The sequence below is a fragment of the Peromyscus eremicus genome, chromosome 16_21 (genome assembly GCF_949786415.1).
Source record: "Peromyscus eremicus chromosome 16_21, PerEre_H2_v1, whole genome shotgun sequence".
Taxonomy (NCBI): domain Eukaryota; kingdom Metazoa; phylum Chordata; class Mammalia; order Rodentia; family Cricetidae; genus Peromyscus; species Peromyscus eremicus.
The window spans coordinates 64,374,624-64,395,619 of record NC_081432.1 but is presented as its reverse complement, the minus strand read 5'-3'; the positions used below and the strand labels follow the sequence as shown (position 1 = coordinate 64,395,619).

Genomic DNA, 20,996 nt, shown 5'->3' with positions numbered 1-20,996 from the left:
ATAACTTCATAGATAGATAGATAGATAGACAGACAGACAGAACTGGATGGACAATGTGTATGTATATATAGTGTGTATATATATATATGTATATATGTACTAACATTTATGTATATGTACTAATATACATATACATGTGGGTACTTTAAACATAAAATGTTTCCTTATTCTTCTATGATTATTTATCCCTTGTTTCTTAGTTAAAGCACCCCCCTTTTCCCATTCTCCCCTTTTAACATCTATGTCCTATTATCCTTTCTAGAGTGCCTCCCTCTTCTTCCCAACATGCCCTTTTACTTTCCAGATTTATGGTGTTACTCCAGGTTATATACACACATCTAAAGATCCAGGGCTGGGATTCACAAGAACATGCAAAAAAGAAAAACAGAAAAAGAAAGAAAGGACATGCAGTGGCTGTCTTTCTGAGTCTAGGTTACCTCATTCAGTAGAATATTTTTTAATTCTATCCATTTACCTGAAAAATTCACTTTTTGTGACAGCTGAATAGTATTCCACAGCGTATATGGTCCACATTTTTATTATCCATTCATCAGGAGAATATTCAGGTTGTTTCCATTTCCTAGCTACTGTGAACAGAACAGCAACAAACATGGCCAAGCAAGTGTCTGTGGAACGGGATGTTGAGTCCTCTGGGTATATGCCAAGGAGTGGGTACAGCTGGAGTATGGCAATTTTTTTTTTTTTTTTTTTAGCTTTTTGAGGACTCTCCACACTGATTTCCAGAGTGGTTGGACCAGTTTGAAATTCCATAAATAAGCAAATAAGGGTTCCTTTTCCCTACATCTTCTCTAGCATTTGTTGTTGATTTTTTTCACTGATCTTTGCCATTTGATTGGGGAAAATGAAATCTCAACTGTTTTGATTTGCTAATTGCTAGGGATAAAGAAACTTTTTGAGATATTTCTTAGCCATTTTTATTTCTTCTTTTGAGATTTCTCTGTTAAGACCCTGAGCCCAGTTTCTGGATGGATCTTGTGGGGTTCTGGGGTGGGGTGGGGGGAGGAGCAAGTTGTTGTTGTTGTTGTTGTTGTTGTTGTAGTAGTAGTTGATGTATTTTTCATGAGTTCTTTATATATTCTGAGTATGAACCCTCTATCAGCTGGCGAAGATTCCCTCTTGCTCTGGGGGTTTCCTCTTCACTCAGATGATTGTTTGCTCTGCTGTACAGTTTTATGAGGCCCCATTTATCTGTTGTTGGCCTTAATATCTAATACATAAGATACCCAAAATATACCACCAGAAAATTCTGGAAATTATCAACACTTTCAGCAAAGTGGTAGGATTTAAAAAAAAAAAAAAAGAAGAAAGGAAAAAGCAACCTACAAACATTAGTAGCCTTTCTACATTCTAGCAACAAACAGGCACAGAAAGGAACGTTCTCACTCATAATAGCCTCCCTCCAAAAACTCCATGAAAAAAAAAAACTAATCAAGGAAGTGAAAGACCTCTGCAATGAAAATTTCAAATCTCTGAAGAACCTGAAGAAAACACTGAAAGATGGAAAGACCTCATACACTCATAGATTGACAGAATCAATATTGTGAAGATGACCGTCCTACCAAAAGCAACCTACAGATTCAATGCAGTACCAATCAGAATCCCATAACATCCTTCACAGAAAGGGGAAAAACCCTCAAATTCACATGGAAGCATAAAAGACACCAGACAGCCAAGGCACTCCTGAGCCAAAAGAACAATACTGGAGATGCCAACAGAGCAGACTCCACGCTCTGCTACAGAGGTACAGCAGTAAGAACAGTCAGCGTGGCACTGACACCCAAAGGACAAGCAGATCAGTGGAACAAAAGAGAGGATGCAAGCATGAGCACATGAAACCATATCCATCTGATAGTTGATACGGAAGCTAACAATACACGCTAGAGAAAGACTGCATCTTCACCAGTGGTGATGGGACAACTGGATGTCCACATGTATAAGAATGAAACGGAACCTCTATCACCCTAGACAAAACCAACTCCAAATGGATCAAAGACCTTGATATGAACTCTGAAACTGTTTTAAACAAAAAGACAAAAACACAAAACATAGGCAGTACCCTGTAAAATAAAGACGTAGAAAGAGTGGCTGAATAGGACTCTGTTTCCTCCGGAATTAGAGATGCTTGTAAGAGCCACGGTCCCAGAACATTTGTCAAGAATGTGCAAACAATCTCTAGCACAGAGAAGTGGATAGAGTACTGCTAAGTAAAAAATATGAAGCACCTTTTCTAAAGGTCTTATTCTATTCTGTTCATAAAAATCCCTGTCACTTTAACTAACAAGTAAGGACAATTCTATTATCAGCTAAGGCAATGAACTCCTTCCAAAAGAGAAGGATAAAGGAAATAAGGAATTACAAAAAAAAAATACATTTATACATTGTGATTTGGTCCTGATAAATTAATACTCATAATGGTTTACTATTTTCATTCAGTAGTAGCTACCATATAGTAGTTATCAATATAGTAAACTCTGATTTATCCACAGTATTTGAGGAACTTCTATTAAATAGAAGTAAACCTATTTTAAAAGCAAAAACAGAGCAACATATGGTAGCATCTAAATGAACAAAGTAATAATACCACATAAGTATTTTTCCTCCTTTATCCAGTGAACGCATCCTTCCTAAGGGCCACACCAGCATGCAAGCCCCTGTGGAGCTCAAAAGGTTTGCTCTCTCACTTTTCTCTGTGCCTATCTCCTTTCCAACATTTTGTTGATCTTTTTAGTCAGTTTTCAGTTAACATATCATATAATCATACCCTGGATTAATATGTCAGGTAATCATAGCATATAAAATCAACATAACTATTTGAAATACTCTCAGCAGATAATACCATGCTAACATGTTATTATACCATCCATAAGATTAACATTTTAACAAATGCAGTTATTAAAAAGTCAAATGATAGCCGGGCAGTGGTGGTACATGCCTTTAATCCCAGCAGAGACAGGTGGATTTCAGTGAGTTCCAGGACAGTCAGGACTGTTGCACAGAGAAACTCTGTCTCAAAAAACCAAAAATAAATAAATAAATAAAAAAGTCCAATGCTGTTCTAAAGCCACTGGATCCGTAAGAAGTCACTGCCTTATAAGCCGCAGGCCACTCTAGTACCTGGATCCACAGTATAGTGACTTAAATACATGTTATCAACCTAACAGGCTGCCAAGTGGAAGACATTTTACAAACAATAAAGTAACTACAAATAGCAGCATTAGCAAAACATTATAGACAACTTGTTTCAGTTTGTTTAAAACACACAGGACATTTTATCTCACTGACCTGCATTCATCCTTTAAAACATGAAATTCATTTTAAAATCTGCTTGAATAAATTTACAATTGCTTCACTAATTCTGACGTATAGAGGAGACTATATGTTCCACATTCACAGAATCTTTACAATATGGGGTCCAAGGAAAGAATCCTAATTATATGTTGCTACGTGGGGTAGCTCTCCCTCATTCTGAGCCAGCCAGACTCCAGAAGAGGTAAGTAAAAAAAACTGTATTGTTGTAGAATATTATTTTAAGATGTGTTACATTTGTTTACGCTGTGGAACATTTGTTTAATGATGCAAAGATGTGTTTCGTTCTTTTATGTTGCATTTGTTTAACTCTGTGGAGCTGTGTTACTTTGCCTGTCTAAAACACCTGATGGCCTAATAAAGAGCTGAACGACCAATAGCAAGGAGGGGCTGGCAGGAGAGAGAAAAAACAGAAGGAGAGAAAGAGAGATGCAGAAGAAAGGAGGACTCGAGGGGCCAGTCCCCCAGCCACACAGCCAGCCTCGGAGTAAGAGTAAAAGTAAGATTACAGAAGAAAAGGAAAAATCTCAGAGGCAAAAGGTAGATGGGATAATTTAAGAAAAGCTGGCTAGAGGCTAACACCAGGCATTCATAAGTAAGAATAAGACTCCGTGTGTGATTTATTTGGGAGCTAGGTGGCAGGTCCCAAAGACCAAAAGAGTAAAGACTAAAAACACAACCATCTACACTGTATATTTACTTAAACCAAGTATATGAGCCATAAAGTAATACACTAGAGGAAAGCTAAATATTAAAGAGCTAAGCAAACAATTAAAGCAGTCAGAAATGAACAAAATGAATAATCAAAAGGGGGAAATACAATTAGAGGGAATAACGACGATGACACAGAAAAGGCACACAACACAACCATATACAAGCTCAGCAAAGCCAAAGTCAGTTAATAAAAAAAACACTGGAACTGGCAAACCTCTGGCGCACCCTCAAGAAAAGAGACAGAATGAACAATACTAGCATTAAAAGTAGGAACTATATATGCAGTAGGCAGAGGAAAAGGCAAGAGAATGTAATGACCATTACACCAATACATCAGAAAGTTCAGGCAAAATGGAAAAATTTATAATCAACAGTATGAAAATAACGCAGTGTCTAGATTTACAATGTATAGTATCAAAATTTAAATTGAATTATTTCCTATTAAATAATCATCTAGTAATTCAATTTTTGCCCCCAAATTGAGTGTTTTAATACTGGGATTCAAATGAATAAAACGAACAATGTTAAATAAAATAATCTCAAGTGTTATCACTCATAAATGCTCTAAAACTAAGATTTTTGTCTTTTATAATTACTACCCTCATAGGTCCATGCGTCGCTCAGCCTTCTCAAAGAAATTGCTTCTTTCAGTGTATGGTAATTGATACAGAGACCCCCCAACAGGACAATGGACAAAGTGAGAGGGACTTTTACAGCACTCAGCCTTAAACGAGACGTTTTTATCAAACCCCTCCCCCCAAGGCTGGGATCTATATAGAGGACATAGAAAGACTGTTAAGAGTCAGAGGAGGTGGATGACTCAAAGGCAAGTCTATCTTCCAGACACAACAGGGCTGATAAAAACTCACAGAGACTGTGACCACACACAGAGGACCAACACAGGTTCAAACCAGGCAAAGTCCCAGCACTAAGAAGGGGAGACAGACACAAAGTCCCACCTCGAACCCAGAAATTAGTTACAATTGCTACCTGCTGGGAAAGGGAAAGTCAGTTTTCTCCAATGGAGTGTCACTGGGTATATCAATCACGCCCCAGGGCAACCTGGCTGCTCAGGAGTCAACACAAAGTGGACTCCTCAGTTTTTGTTGTTGGTAGTGTGTTGTTTTGTTGTTTTGTTTTGTTTTGTTTGTGGGATTTTTGTTTTAATTTATTTTGTTTTGATTTCTTTGCTTATTTTTGAGAGAGAGAAAGAAAATGAAGTTGGACCGGGTGGTGGTAACACATGCCTTTAATCCCTGCAGAGGCAGGCGGATCTCCGAGAGTTCAAGGCCAGCCTGGTCTACATGAGTGAGTTCCAGGGCAGCCACTGTAGTTACACAGAGAAACCCTTTCTCAAGAAGCTAAAAAAAGAAAAAAAAAAGGGAAGAAAATGAAGTTGGGTGGACAGGGAGGAGGGGAGAATCTAAGTGGGCTTGGAGAAGTGAAAGAATATGATCAAAAAAAATTGTATGAAAGATATTTAAAAACTACTGTCTTTTATTTTATCTTTTGAAGTAATTTTACTTAATCGGGAATTTTTCTAAAGCATTTCTATTGAACTTTGGGCTGAGTCAATAGTAGTTCAGACAGATTACCTAGTGGCAAGCAGTTAGAATCTGTGAACTTTCTGAACTGAAACTAAATGGCCCTTGTCCTCCCATATTTAATATTAACTTTGAGCTGCCATATAACTGCCTTATTCCAGTGTTATATAAGTGCAAAGGGTAACAAAGCCAGAGAATTATATAATTAAAAGAAATTTCAATCCTGTACTTTATAGATGAAGAAACTGGGATCCAGGAGGTGAATTAATTTGCCCAGGTTAAAATGTTAGCTTAGTCTTTTCCTCCATTACAGAAAGGCCTAACTATACCCTATGAACACAGCTCTGTCTTTATTTTATTACCTTTACTATGAAGGTAATACAACATTATGGCTCAAATTTAAGCATGTACTTCTGTGGCATACATCCTATTTAGGGTCAGCACAACCATCAGTGTTCATGGGAGTTTTCATAGATAATCTATGGAGACTACTAGCCTCTGTAGTTCTTAGATCCATCCACCGTTCCTTGAAAATTGACTTCATTTTCAGACACATTATAAATTGGGGAATGGGTGGCAGAATTACTTTGTCACTGAAACTCAAAAATCAAATTTTGTGGCAGTTTCTATTATCATTGCACACATTTTCAACAGCAAACTACAAACTTAGATAACATCTTCATTAAACACAAAAAGGCCACTATTTTAACACGTATCTTCTTTTAGCTTCCAGGTTGAAATGCCTTGTTTCCCTTATAGTAACAACCTTGTAGTCTTGTTTCAGTTGTTCAGTTTAAGGATATGAAGCAAGGCTGCTGCCACCTGTCCTCCTTTGGCCCTGCGTTAACACAGAAGTTATGTCAGCCGCACACACCGAGAATGAAGGCGCAGTCACGTATTTGTCTAACTTTTTCTACTTAATACTGCATTTTTGAATGAGACACTGAATGATTCACATAAGAAAATTAAAATTTTGTGTTATACAAAGTATCAAGATGACTGCAATTTCCCTTTTGCATAAATTTCCAAGATAATTACCACAGTGGCTCCTAACCTGCACTGTCCTCTTCAACATGAGTAGGGTCCCAGCCGGGCGGTGGTGGTGCACACCTTTAATCCCAGCACTAGGGAGGCAGAGGCAAGCGGATCTTTGTGAGTTCGAGGCCAGCCTGGTCTACAGAGCAAGATCCAGGACAGCCAGGGCTACACAGAGAGACCCTGTCTCAGAAAAAAAAAAAAGAAGAAGAAGAAGAAGAAGAAAAGGAAGAAGAAAAAGTAGGGTCCCATATCCTTCACCTTGAATCTGGGCTGACCACTGATTAACTTGTAACTTAAAAAAAGAATGCAGTTGAAAAGAGGCCATGAAGCTTTCACATGGTCTCTTGGGGGCTCACTTTCAAGGATGATCAAACACCTAAGATCATCACAATAAAGGGGACATAAGTAGGCACTGTGGCTGAAAGGTCTAGTAGAATCCACCTTCCCTTTATCCCACCATGTCAGTAAGAAACTATATTGGAAATGGAAGTCTTTTCAGTTAATGCTCAGCCACTGTGGAGACAGGACATCATCAATGTGTTTGTCCAAACCACCCACCCACATAGCCAAGATCACAATAAAATGGCCATTGCTATCTGACATTAAGTTTGAAGAGGTCTCTTCTACAGTTTGTAAATAGCCAAAAGAACATGTTTTGGCTAAAACAAACAACAAGCTGAGCCTAGGAAAAGGACCCATTTTTACTTGTGTTAGCTAGGTAGCCAGATGGACACAAGGCTGAAAAGATCTCTCAGACTTGATTCCAGTTGAAATGAAGATCAACCCACGAATACATAGTGGATGCAAGTCTTAACAAAACGGCCTGTGTTCTCTGCACATCTGCACTGTGAAGGGCAGAAAGACGCTAAGGCAGGAAAGGTAAAGCTTCTACAGCACAACTATATCATCAGCTAGTGACAGACAGACTTCTCGGGTGATTCTAAGTTGAGCTGCTGACTATGCTTCTCCAAGGAGCTCATGAGACAGAACACAGGCAAGGGGAAAGACGGACAATGTGAAGAACGAACGGTTGTTTTCCCACTGAGGACACAATGTGTGACCACATACGAGAGAAGAAAGCCCACAGATAATTAGCCGAAGAGGAAAAATCAAGTATTTCAATGATCTTCACAATTTAACCTCAAAATCCTGTTTATAACATGTAAATTTTAAATATCTTTAAGTAATTGATACCAAAATTATTCCAAATATTCATCATCAACTACTTGGATCTTCCCTTTAAATTAGAGAGACTGTCAGAGTTACATGAAGTGTATTCTCTCTACAAAATACCACTGACTTGTCTGGATAGAGGTAATTTATTTCTTTTGGACTATTCTCTTAAATACACTGGATGTCCTTGGAGGCAAGTTATTCCTGGGGCTTTAGCAGTAACAAATTAAAACTCCACCTTCCAAAATACATTTTTCTATCAGAAATAATTTAAAGAGAAGCTACTTTCCACCTGACCGTTACTCTATCCATGGTCCATTTTCTAATTTTCCTCCCTCAATACTACAGAAAAGTGTCTTTCAGTACAGGCTGGAACTAGCTTACTACAAGAACTTACAAGCATCATCAAATCATTATCCAACAAGAAATAATAAGTTTTCTTGCTTCCAAAATGTGAAAAACTATCAATTTAAAAGTAAAATTGATTTTAACATTTTGAAAAGCTAACCAATGTTATATTCCTCACATTTGTTTTCTAGTGTGCCAACTTCATGGTGTCAACTGCTCCTCTACTGTTTAAAGGCTCCTACCAACAAAACCACAGCAACAAAACACTTGTAGTTGTATCAAATCACCAAACACTTCAAGATTATAAGCCCTTAGTAAGTACATTTCGACTTATTTACAGATAGTGGTGCACTGGATGTCCGTGAATCACTTCCTACACTCAGAGGGGCTGCCTGGCAACTTTTTGTCTCCTCTCTCTCTAGCCATCCTCTTACCACTCTCCTCTCCTTCCTCAAAGCACAAGAGGGACTGTGACCTCTGCCCTACATCTAACCTGGCCTGATCTGATTAATATAAAAGATCCTTTTAGAAATAATGAAATTTTTAGAAATTATCAAGGGTTTTCATAGTTCAAATGATGAATTTGGAAGGAATAAACAGAACAGAATAAACCAATAAGAAGTAATTTCACAGAAGAGATGAAACGGTGTCTGAATAAAATGAGGAAAAAACTAAAATTTTAAAGGACAAATATTAGAGCAGAAAAGAATCCTACCTACATAAGAGAATAGATCTAAACCATAGGGAAGTAACTCTTTCCAACAAATAAGTAAATAATCATGAATTTGGAACATGAATGGCTCTGCCAGGGCAGAAACACTGAAGATTTTCTGAGATCCCACAGCAAAGAAATGCTGTGGTGGCACACAACTTGAATCCCAGAAGTTGGGAGGCAGAGGCAGGTGAATCTCCTGGTTCAAAACCAGCCTAGTCTATACAGTGAGTTCCAGGATGGCCAGAGCTCAGAGAGAATCCCTGTCTTGAAAAGAATAAAGAAAGGAGGGGAGGGAGGAAGGAAGTGAGAATAAACACAAAGCTTCCAATGAAATCTAAATCTAGTGTTTCTAGGTCTTAAATCAAAAGAATTAACCTCAAAACAAAAAGAAACTTCAGTAATGTTATACATTGTTTGATTCAAGCTCATTTTATTTCTTTCTTTAATATTTAAAAAATCAGATCCCCTGGAGCTAGGGTTACAGGTGGTTGTGAGCCACTAACCTGGTGCTGGGAATTGAACTTGGGTCCTCTGGAAGAGCAGTGCTTGGTTTGAACCCTCCAGCTTCATTTTTCTTAGTCAATTTACATTACCATCCACTAGGACAGCTAATAAGCACAGCAAATATTCACTCTCACAAACCAACAGTACCACTTTACAATTTAAAGTGATATTTTTATGTTTATATTTAAATCTTTAAAGCACACATACCCTTAAATTATTTAAATCAAAAAGATTCTAACAATTTCTATAAGAACTTTAAAAAATATTTTTATTATTTTTAAGTGTGTGTGTGTGTGTGTGTGTGTGTGTGTGTGTGTGTGTGTATGTGCCCATAAAGGCTGGTTTCCTGCAGCTGGATGACTAGAACTGTACTTACAGGTGGTTGTGAGCTGACCGGTGACTAGGACTGTACTTACACATGGTTGTGAACTGACCGGTGACTAGGACTGTACTTACACGTGGTTGTGAACTGACCGGTGACTAGGACTGTACTTACACGTGGTTGTGAGCTGACCGGTGACTATGGATGACTAGGACTGTACTTACAGGTGGTTGTGAGCTGACTGGTGACTATGGATGACTAGGACTGTACTTACAGGTGGTTGTGAGCTGACCAGTGACTATGGATGACTAGGACTGTACTTACAGGTGGTTGTGAGCTGACCGGTGACTGGCTGGGGATCAAACTCAGGTCATCAGACCTGGCAGCAAGTACCTTCACCCACTGAGCCATCTCAACAGCCTTCAGAAAAAAAGTATTTTAAAACAAAAATAATTTCATTGTTGTACTAAACCACTGAGTGGGTGCCTATAAGTCAGATCCCCCATAAATTATTCATAAAAATAAAGAACAAATTATAGTTGGCATTTTTGCATAAAAACTGATCATAGGGAATATCTGATAGACACTGGAAACAGTTCAGGTTTTCTTCCACTACATAAACTCAGGGACTATAGCTCCTATTCTTAACAAAATTGCTGAAAGAGGTTCTCAACAGCCCACCCCCCTTTTAAGACTTGGGTTTGTTCATAAGAAAACAGTCTAAAGCATGAATTAGATTTACATTTCTTAGAACTAGGGAAGTAAGTGTAATATAATGACATTCTAGAGTATTCTTTTTCTGTTCCTTACTTCTAGATGGTCTCCCTACTTTTCCATTATTATGCTATGATACATGATAAAAATAAAATTATTATGTAAATACAAAACTGTAATGATATAAAGTAACAGTAAAGACTTTGGAGCCTTATACATATGTATTCAAATCAAACTTATAACCATGATTACTCTTATAAAGGAGACAATACCTCTGTTACATGACCAGATTCTAGATAGAGCCAAAAGACTTTGTTGACAGACTATAGTATATGAAAGAGAGAGAACTATAAAAGATGACTGAAAGACTTGAGCAATTAATATCATCACACCAAGACAAGCAAGGCACAGAACAGGCTAGGCAGAGGAAAGAGTCATGCTTGAGGCATAAGGGGAGCATATATGAAAGTTGATGTGGGGATTGGGAGGGGTTGGCATACAGATGGCACTTAAAGCTGTAAGACAGTATGAGATCATTAAGGAATGTAAACAGAAGAGGTGGGAAAAGACCAGAGTCATTCAGCATCCTGAGGTCAAGTGAGGCTGGAGGGAAGACGCGAAAGGAGAACCCAGGAAGCATGCAGACAAGTTGTTCTGTCACAAGACAGGCAAAGAAATGCACAAGAGCCAACAAGAGACAGGACATGGAGAAAACAGGAAAGAAAAGCCAGAATGCTCGAAGTCAATGGGAACAGGCCAATAACCAATGAAGGCTGGGCCTCAGGGAATAGAGGGAGAAGTACTGTAGAAATGAGCTGAGGCAAAGGGGTGAGACCTTGCCCCTAAATGGGAAGACCAGCTCTGGACAGGACTCAGGCTACTTCATCTTGGTAAGGATAGCAGAAGCTACGGTGGCCATGCTGACAAATGGGTAGACACAGTGCTGGGTCGTAGTTAGGAACAGTAAGGGTACTAGTCAGATCAATTCTACTGTTCTCTAGGGAAGATCCTTCACAGAAGAAAGGAACCACCCTTATCTCTGAATCTCCTAGTTGCCTAGAAGACATCATTTAACTCAATATTCTTGACACACTCCTCCTTTTTGCCAAGCTATGGCTGGGACTTCAGACTCAGGAAGTTACAGAGCATAAAAGAGCGCCTGGGTGTACTAACCAGGCCTAATGATATGTGTCTGCCATCTTCACACTCAGGAGGCTGAGATAAGAAGATCAAGAGTTTGAGGTTGGTCTGGGCTAAATGGTGAAAGCCTGTCTCCAAATAACAAAATTGCTAATGTTCTTCATTAGTTATTGCCTACTTAGAGCACTTTAAAGTGATGATCCTAAAAGATAATAAGCAAACAGGGTCAGAAGGAATAAAATGACACCTCAAATCAGACTGCTGTGGTAAGTCATCCCAGTTCTACACACTGTCACAAACCCATTCCCCTTACTCAGCACAGCAGTCCTTTGAAGGGATGTTAAAATCATTCTTCATTTTTTTCACAGTTGAGGAAACTACATGGAGGTTGATGATATTTGTTTAATAAACTTTAAGTGATAAAGCTAGAACTGGACCTCAGTCCTTGCTATCAAGAAACAGCAAACAAGCTGGGCAGTGGCAGTGCATGCCTTTAATCCCAGCACTTGGGAGGCAGAGCCAGGCGGATCTCCGTGAGTTCAAGGCCAGCCTGGTCTAGAAAGCGAGATCCAGGACAGGCACCAAAATTACACAGAGAAACCCTGTCTCAAAAAAAAAAAAAGAAAGAAAGAAAGAAAGAAAGAAAGAAAGAAAGAAAGAAAGAAAGAGCAAACAAACACCTTTATATTGAGTACGCATTTCATCACACAAACCACACAAACAAGCTGAGCCTAGTGGTTGCAGATCTGCAGTCACAAGTCTCCTGAGGCTGAGACAAGATAAAAAGTTCAAGGGCAGCCTGGCCAACTTAGCAAAGCTATCTCAAATTTATAAGACAAAAAGGACTAGGGGTGCAGCTCAGCGATAGCACATTTGCTTATGTACAGTTTTACTTTTATGTCAAATGTAGCAAGCAGATAACATGAGCTGCTGTAGAGTACCCATGGACATGGTGATAATCATAGGTTCCTTCTGAGATATCATTACTAACTCTGGATGTCTACACACACACACAGGGGGGGTGGGGGAGCACGAGTGTGGGGGGCAGAGACAGAAAGACAGGTAGAGACAGACAGGAAGAGAAACTGAGAAAGAAAGACAGACAGGCAGAGTATGGACATGTAATCACATGCGAGCGTTCAAAAGGAAGAGGTAGTCAATAAACTCTAGGAATATCAGCTTGTCAGTGCCAAAAATGCCAGTAGAAGGAAGTATTCTTAGATTTATATCAACATTATTTGGAAAAATATTAAAATTAGTGTCATAAATGCACAGAATGTGTTTTGAAAATGAGCCGTAATGCAATGACATAACTTGACAGTCGCTTTTTTTCATGCAATGACTAGAAAACACTGTGAAGCAAAGAACCATATTCTATAGCTCCTGAAAACAAATTAAAAAGAATCTTTAATAATTACTGAAAACAGTGCTTTATATGCATCACCTCGAGTTCTCCCAAAGATCCAATGACCTCAGCATTATACCCAGTTTAGAGATGAGGAAAGTAGAGAACAGATGATCATCAACCTGGATTAACACTCAGAGCCTGAGCACTATGTCCCTCCTCCTTCCAAAGCAGCACCTTACAGAAATGAGCTTCATCCATGACCAAGACCGGGTCACAGAGTTAGTGAAGCATCACTTGAGCATCTGACTAATAACGTAAGGGGCCCAACACTATGTTATTGGGCTATTGCTGTGGATATTGTTCTGTATAAATAAAACACTGATTGGCCAGTGGCCAGGCAGGAAGTATAGGTGGGACAAGGAGAGAGGAGAATTCTGGGAAATGGAAGGCTGAATGAGAGAGAAACTGCCAGCAGCCGCCATGACAAGCAGCATGTGAAGATGCTGGTAAGCCACGAGCCACGTGGCAAGGTACAGATTTATAGAAATGCGTTAATTTAAGATATAAGAACAGTTAGCAAGAAGCCTGCCACGGCCATACAGTTTATAAATAATATAAGCGTCTGTGTGTTTATTTTATAAGTGGGCTGTCAGACTGCCGGGGCTCGGCGGGACCTGGAGAGAAAACTCCAGCTACAGGCTCTTTCTAGTGCTTGTGGCTTTGCTGTGCTTGTGTACTTCTCCAAGATTCTCAGGATCCATGACAGGTCTTATAAACTATGTCTTTCCTAGGTTATAAGCCTAACCAAGAACTAAGCTCATTATCTATACCTCCGCCCCTGGGTGTGGGTGTGTGTGTTGTATGTCCGCACATGTGTGCGTGCACTAGCTATTGGGGATTGAAGGGATTGAGCCCATGTGTCTTGGACATGCTAAGCAAGTGCTCTAACACTGAGTTATATCCTCAGCCCCCTTGACTCTTTAAATATAATAAACAAATATGTTGAGCTAATTGCCAATTTTTAGGCTTTCATAAAAATGCCAGTATACTGGTTATTATTAGTTATTTCTCTCATTACTGTGACCAAATACCTGGCAGAAGCCACTTAAAAAGGATTTAGTTAGCTTGGCTCACAGTTTTATACCAAGGAAGCCATGGTAGAATTCATGGTGGCAGGAGCTTATGGTTGGGCTCACCATATCTGGGCAGACCAGGAGGCAGAATGCAGAAAAAAGTGTCCAGCCAGCTTTCTACTTCCCCTTTCATCAGCCCAGGGCTCCTAACACAGTACCAGCCATACTCAGAATGGGCCTTTCCTCTTCAGTTAAGCCTCTCTGGGAATGCCAATGAAGGAATGCCCAGTGTGTCTTCTAGATGACCACAAACCCAGAGAGAGTTGACAAACATCGAACAGCATGTCCCGGAAATTTTTAATTATAAGTGACAAATTTTCAGAGCACAATTAGTGATAAAATCTACAACCTCAAAATTTCCTTTTTTATTAAAAAATTTTTAATCTTTACTCTAAAGAACTTGCATATTTTTTTAAAAAATCACACAGAGATTAACTAGACTCAAAGTCTACACATCTCAATGAACTTCTGTCTATACAGTTGTAATAGCTACGTGAAGCTGTTGAACTTCACAATGGTTTTTACACTTTCACCATGGGACAATACTTAAATACACAAACAGAAAAGAGAGTAAGAAGGAACTGAAAACTAATGTGGTCAAACCTTTTTTAGGTAACAGCTTATAAGAAATAATTTATCTGAGTTGCTTAAAAAGGAAACAGAATTGAAGAGTTATAAGAATGCATGACTTCTTCAACTCTGCAACTAGAGAAAAACTACCTCCCAAGTCACCCCTAGCCTTCCCGGAGTCTGCAACCACATGGCTAGGACTTGGACTGGGTGGAGTGAAGAAGCACAGCTTCTATTCTTGGTACGTTCTTCCTGGCCACTCTGGAATCCCCTAGTCACAAATTATGGCCTACTGCCTTTTAAAATAGATTTTTACTCACAGAATTCATTAAAAAAAATCTCAGAATCAAAAAGAGACATTAAGTTCTTACATAAAGCTACTTTCATTTTGAAAGTAATTTTAGGTAAAAAAATGTTATACATATTCACAAATTAAGTAAGCTATAAAGAGGGCTGAAAAAAACCTTTCATTGCAAATGTACTTAGAAGAGTACATCCTATAATGTGGAGACTATTCATCACTAACATTAATATCAGAAAATTTTGAATTTTAAAAATCAAATTTGTCCAAACTTGAAAATTAGTATCTTGGCAAAATTAGTAATGCATGGATCTAATTGTTGATACAAGTTACACATTAACTACTGTAAGATTCTCTATCTTCAAATTTTAAATAACATAATTAGTAATTTCTGCTTGAAAATTATAGGTTGAAAGTAAAAAGAAACAATTATATATTCTACATCTTCTTCACACTTCTTAGTAAGAAAATCAGAAGGCTGTCTGCTCACATCAGGTCCAACTTATCTACTATGCACACAATATTAAACTGAGGCTCACAATACTTTTAAAGATCCATGAAAATGCTTGCTTTCTTCTAAAATCAGAAAAATGAAATGGTCAGTTAGATCAAAAAATGGTTTCAATATATAATATTATTTGTCATTACACCCAAACAGAATATCATTCTTATTTTTGTTCCAACAGAAGAAAGATTCACTAAGAAAATCATTGTAGCACTACTACAAATACAGTCCTTCCAGTTCCAGAAGCTTCCATAGATGGCTGGCTCTGTATTACCTTGCCAAAGTAAGAGGTGACCAGTGGTGTCTTAGATAAGCCTGGGAAATGATGGGCCACTATCAGCACATACTCCTCCCTTTGCTTCCAGTCTCTACAGAGAGGGATGTGGGACGAAGCTGGCTTCCCACCTGCTGCTGACTCTCCCTGGAGGCTCCAGCCCAGAGCTCGAGCTGCTGCAACTGCAGTTTTCTCTCGGGCGTTTGTTGAGTGCTTGCTTTCTGATCCCTTTGTAAATCAGATGAAAACATTTAGAAATATAGCCACATAAATGCCAAATTTTTCATACAGTTCATTTTTGCATGAAATGTTACAGCTGACAACTCATTTTCTCCGCACAGAAGGATTTTTAAATTACAATAATCAACTGGAAGCACCTAAAATACAAAAATCTGCAGGTAGAACAAGAAGCACCCTTTTAAGCACCATTTCCATTGGCAGTCTGCTTCTTTAGTCTCACACAAAAGCTGAAGCCAGGGCCTGGTCTGTGACCTCTAGTTTCTGTTCTAATGATGACAGAGACACATGGTGCCAAGTAGGGAATGAGGGCCATTCTGCCAAGCTTGGGATAGCGAGCGTGTGTGCAGCATCGTGAACATCCTTGGTCTCTTCTGGCTACATTGACCTGCATCACTCCCTGTGCCCACACACCCTACATGGGTCTCTGTGGTAAGGACAGCTGTTGTGATGCCATCTGTGTCATGAGGTAGAGAACACAGTCCACATTTCAACAGGAGGCTGTGAGAACCAAAGAAACTTTAGAAGGCATTCTGCTGTTTGTCCTGGAGTCCGTGGTTTCTGCTTGCAGAGGCTGCCAACTGCCAAGCACTCCTGACTCCAGCCTGCAGATGCATGTGGCTGTCTGCTTACAGGCTGTGCTTCCAGAACAGCAGCTGGATGAAAGCACTCCCAGCTTCTGAACAGCCACCACTGTGGGAACGGCAAAGACTGAACTAAAAGACCTCATTCACAGGGCCAGAAAGCCACCAAATAGGCCAAGCCACCAGCAAGCTCTTCCTCTGCAAACAGTTTGCCTCTCTGAAAGATCTCCTGCATATCCTTCCTCTGTCACTCACACATACTCCCTTACACCCGGTTCTCTAGAAAACCAGTAAAGCTCAGTGGTAACAAATTCTATACTGCTTTATTTTATTATTAATGTATTTTTGTGTTGGTTTTGTTTTGTCTTTACCAAGATCTGAAAAGGCTAAAAAGTAAAAAATCTGGCCAAATGAACAATGCCAGAGGTCATAGACTCAGTTTCTCAGGGTTACTAGACAGCACAATTGGCAAAACTGAGCAGGGACATGAAAAGCTACAGGGAACTCCAGACATGAGAGGCATTGATGTGTTTGTTTGTTTTCTTTGACTAAATAAGAAAAGCCAGATTAGCTGCCCACATCTGATGGTCTCTTCCCTGGAATCACTGCTTTCTTACCAGCACAGTCAAAGGCATCCATCAACACTTCACTTTCCAAGAGACCACAACAGATAATTCTTGGATAGTCCCCATACGCACATAAATGATGAAAACCAGCAGAGGGTCACAACTAAGTGGCTCACAAAAGAGTAGGCTGAAGGGACCTGTCCTGCCAAAATCTCCTGGAGAACAAAAGAAACCTCAGAACCCTGGGTATACAGCACCACATTACAGAATCTGCTGCGAATCTTTTCTTCTGCACACAGCCACAAACCCAGTTTGACCATTTCCCAGAAACAAAGCTCCACGCAATGCTTTCCACTGGGTGTGGCTTCTCCTCCCACTTGGTTGCATGACACCCAACCTCTGTCAACCTTCAGACTATGTCCTCTCACACATATGGGTACACAGTGACAGACACACCACAACTCCTACAGATCCCACACTTTCACTGGCAAATGCCCTGCTGTGAAACCAGCTCCAGGGCCTTGTCTCTTATATACTCAGCAATGAAAGTAAAATTAAAGAGCAGAAGTTCAATGTACTCTGCTTTCTGTGTGGGCTACTTTTATGTCAACCTGACATAGCTAGAGTCACTGTGGAAGAGGGAACCTCAACTGGAAACATGCCACAACCAGATTAGCTTGTGGGCAAGCATGAGGTGCATTTTCTTGACAATTGATGTGGGTGGGCCCAGCTTAACTGTGGGCAGTGTCACTTCTGGGCTGGTGGTCCTGGGTGCTACAAGGACCACCAAACTGAGCAAGCCATGAGGAACAAGCCAGTAAGCAGTGATCCTGCAAGACCTCTGTATCAGTTCCTGCCTCCAGGTTCCTGTCCTGACTTCCCTGGATGATGGACTAGAAGCTGTAAGATAAAATAGACCCTTTCCTCCCCATGATGCTCTTGGTCATTATGATTTATCATAGCTATAGAAACTAGTGGACTTCCTCAGGACCTGAGAGCATGTCAAAATAGAACTGCTTTAGTGCTGACAAAGGACAACTGGACTAGCCCAGAAAGTGAAGGTCACCAAAGCCAACTTCCAGATCCCACATAAAGTTAATGGATCCCACCTAATCTGATTGCTTAGTACCAACTGCAGCATAAAAATAAATATTTTCACAGAAATAATTAGAAAGTAACAGGAAAAACACTGATGAAAAAAATTACACTTCATGGATCACAGGATAAGAAGATGGTTAAGCTTTAAATTTTAAAGGTTTTAAGGTTTAAAACCTAAAAGGAAATAAATTCATATGAATTCTCCTTTTCAAAATGCTCAATATTTGTTCCTCTTTGGCAAACAAATTTGTGCACTCCTAGCTTCTAATACCCTTTCTAAGAATTAAATGTTTCAGCCGGGCGGTGGTGGCGCACGCCTTTAATCCCAGCACTCGGGAGGCAGAGCTAGACGGATCTCTGTGAGTTCGAGGCCAGCCTGGGCTACAGAGTGAGATCCAGGACAGGCTCCAAAACTACACGGAGAAATCCTGTCTTGGGAGAAGTAAACGTTTCTAAGAGGCAGATTCTAATTAAATTTTGTTTTTTGATTTTAAGTGACCCAACACATGGAAAATGATGATACAAGATCCTCAAAGGTTAACAGAGGTTGAGGGTACAGGCATATCAGCATCTAGATACTCACACAATTCCTTCCACAACATTTTAGATTGAAATTTTTAAAGTTATACCTAATTCTTGCTACATGGAATCATTCATTTTATTTTAATGGCAGTGTATTAGTAGACTTCCATCACCACAGCAATACACCTGGAATAGTTAATGTAAGGGCTTGTTTGCTTAGTTTCAAAGTTGGTTTCTAGTGGGTGTACTAGTTAATAGTGGATGGGAGTATTTAACTGAACATGTACCTTCATGTCTGGGAAGCACATGAAGGTGAGGATTCAGTCCCAAAATTCCCATTAAGAGGACACTCTAAATGATTTAAAGAATTTCCACAAGGCCCCACCTCCTAAACATTCCATCACTTCCCAACACTGCCATCCTGGGGACCAAGACTTCAGTGCCCTTGGGGAACACACACATTTATACTACAGCAGCAGTATCAGAATTGATCACGCCTCTTTGAGGACAAGCTATCATGAAACTTGTCAACTTCTTGTACAAACATAAATCGTCTCTCATTCAAACTGATTTAAGAGACACAAATGAAAATGGGGCTGGGGAAATGGCTCAGCTGGTAAAGTGCTTGTGATATAACCACAAAGACTTGGACATGGATCTCCAGCACCCCCATAAAAAGTTAGGCTCAGTGGAATGTATCTGTAACCCTAAGCGAGACAGGTAGGTCCCTGAATCTTGCTGACAAGCCAGTCCAACTGAAATGGCACACTCCAAGTTCATGTGAAGAATTCTGTCTCAAAAAAATAGAGTATGACTGAAGAAGAAATCCAACATCAACCTCTAGCCTCCACATCCAAATGCATACACACATACAAACATATGCCACATACAAATACAATCCTCTAAAAAAATAAAAGAGAAAGAAAGGAGAATGATGATGGTCCATTTTGCCAAATTAACTACACAGGAGGTGATAACAGGGTGAGAAAAGGAAGACTAGGTTTGACTATACGCAGTAAGGTGTTGAGGGTGATGTGCTAAAGAGGGTGCTGAGGGAAAACCTGAGCTGAAGATATCAACTTAAAACTCATCAGTGAATGCCAGGCGGTGGTGGCGCACACCTTTAATCCCAGCACTTGGGAGGCAGAGGCAGGGGATCTCTGTGAGTTCAAGGCCAGCCTGGTCTACAGAGCAAGTTCCATGATACACTCCAAAGCTACACAGAGAAACCCTGTGTAGAGAAACAAACAAACAAAAAACCTCATCAGTGAATCCATAATTAACTGTATCTACACCTATGGTAAAGTTGTCAAGAGTGAGCCATGAACTAAGAGGAGGCCTAGTGAACTGTGGCCTAGTGAACTGTTCAGGCCACATGAACTGTGTGCCTGATAATCTTTACCAGTGGAAGACAGTCGAGGAGTAGCTCAAAGAGGAGATAGAGAAATAACTCACAAACCTCTCTCAAGATACAGCCACAAACGGGACAAGAAGAAGGTAGGAAGTAGTTGAGAAAGGCAGAACTATCACATGTTTGTTTTTGTCTTTGAAGACCCTGAATGCAGTATCCCAAAAACTCAGAGTGATGGCTGAAGGAACAAGGAAGACTTTTCGTTATGAAAACGGATTTAAGGCATTTATGACCACTAATCCAGCTCTACAGAAGATAGCAGAAGGAATACTTAGGTCTAAAGAAAACTTTGAACATACCCAAGAAAGCAAAAGGGACAAATAAACAATCCTAGAACACTCAATCAAAAGAGATCTAATAGAAGACCACAAAAACAACAGAATGACAGAATTAATGCATGAAGCTCCATAGTAACTCTTAATGATCCTACTTCCTAATGAGAGACCCAGGTCAGAAAACAGGATTCACCTTTTTGCTGACTCCAAGAAACACACCCCATGACCATGATAGATACCACCTTATGGTAAATGTTTGGGGAAAGGTATTCCAAGCAAATGGAACCAAGAAATAAGCAAGTGTGGCTATTCCAGTATCTGACCAAATCGACTTCAAACCACTACTAGGCAAAAGGTGAGAAAGGACAATTTATCCTCATTAAAGGAAAATCCAACAGGACTTTACATCATAGACATACATGAATCAAACACAGGAACATTCAATTACACACACACACACACACACACACACACACACACACATACACACACACACACACACACACACACACGACTTAAAACCACAGATTAACACCAACACAGTGATAGTGATAATTTCAACATTTGACTTTCACTAATAGGCAGGTAATCTGGAAAGAAACTGAATAAAATAAGAACCAAAAAGAGTGGGAG

At 39.7% G+C, this 20,996-nt stretch overlaps 1 protein-coding gene across 1 annotated transcript in view; it reads right to left on the bottom strand.

Moving 5' to 3' along the window:
* Plcl2 (phospholipase C like 2) overlaps positions 1–20,996 on the bottom strand; it is a 189,702-nt gene that overhangs the window by 156,845 nt on the left and 11,861 nt on the right. The gene's annotated exons all lie outside the window — the stretch shown is intronic.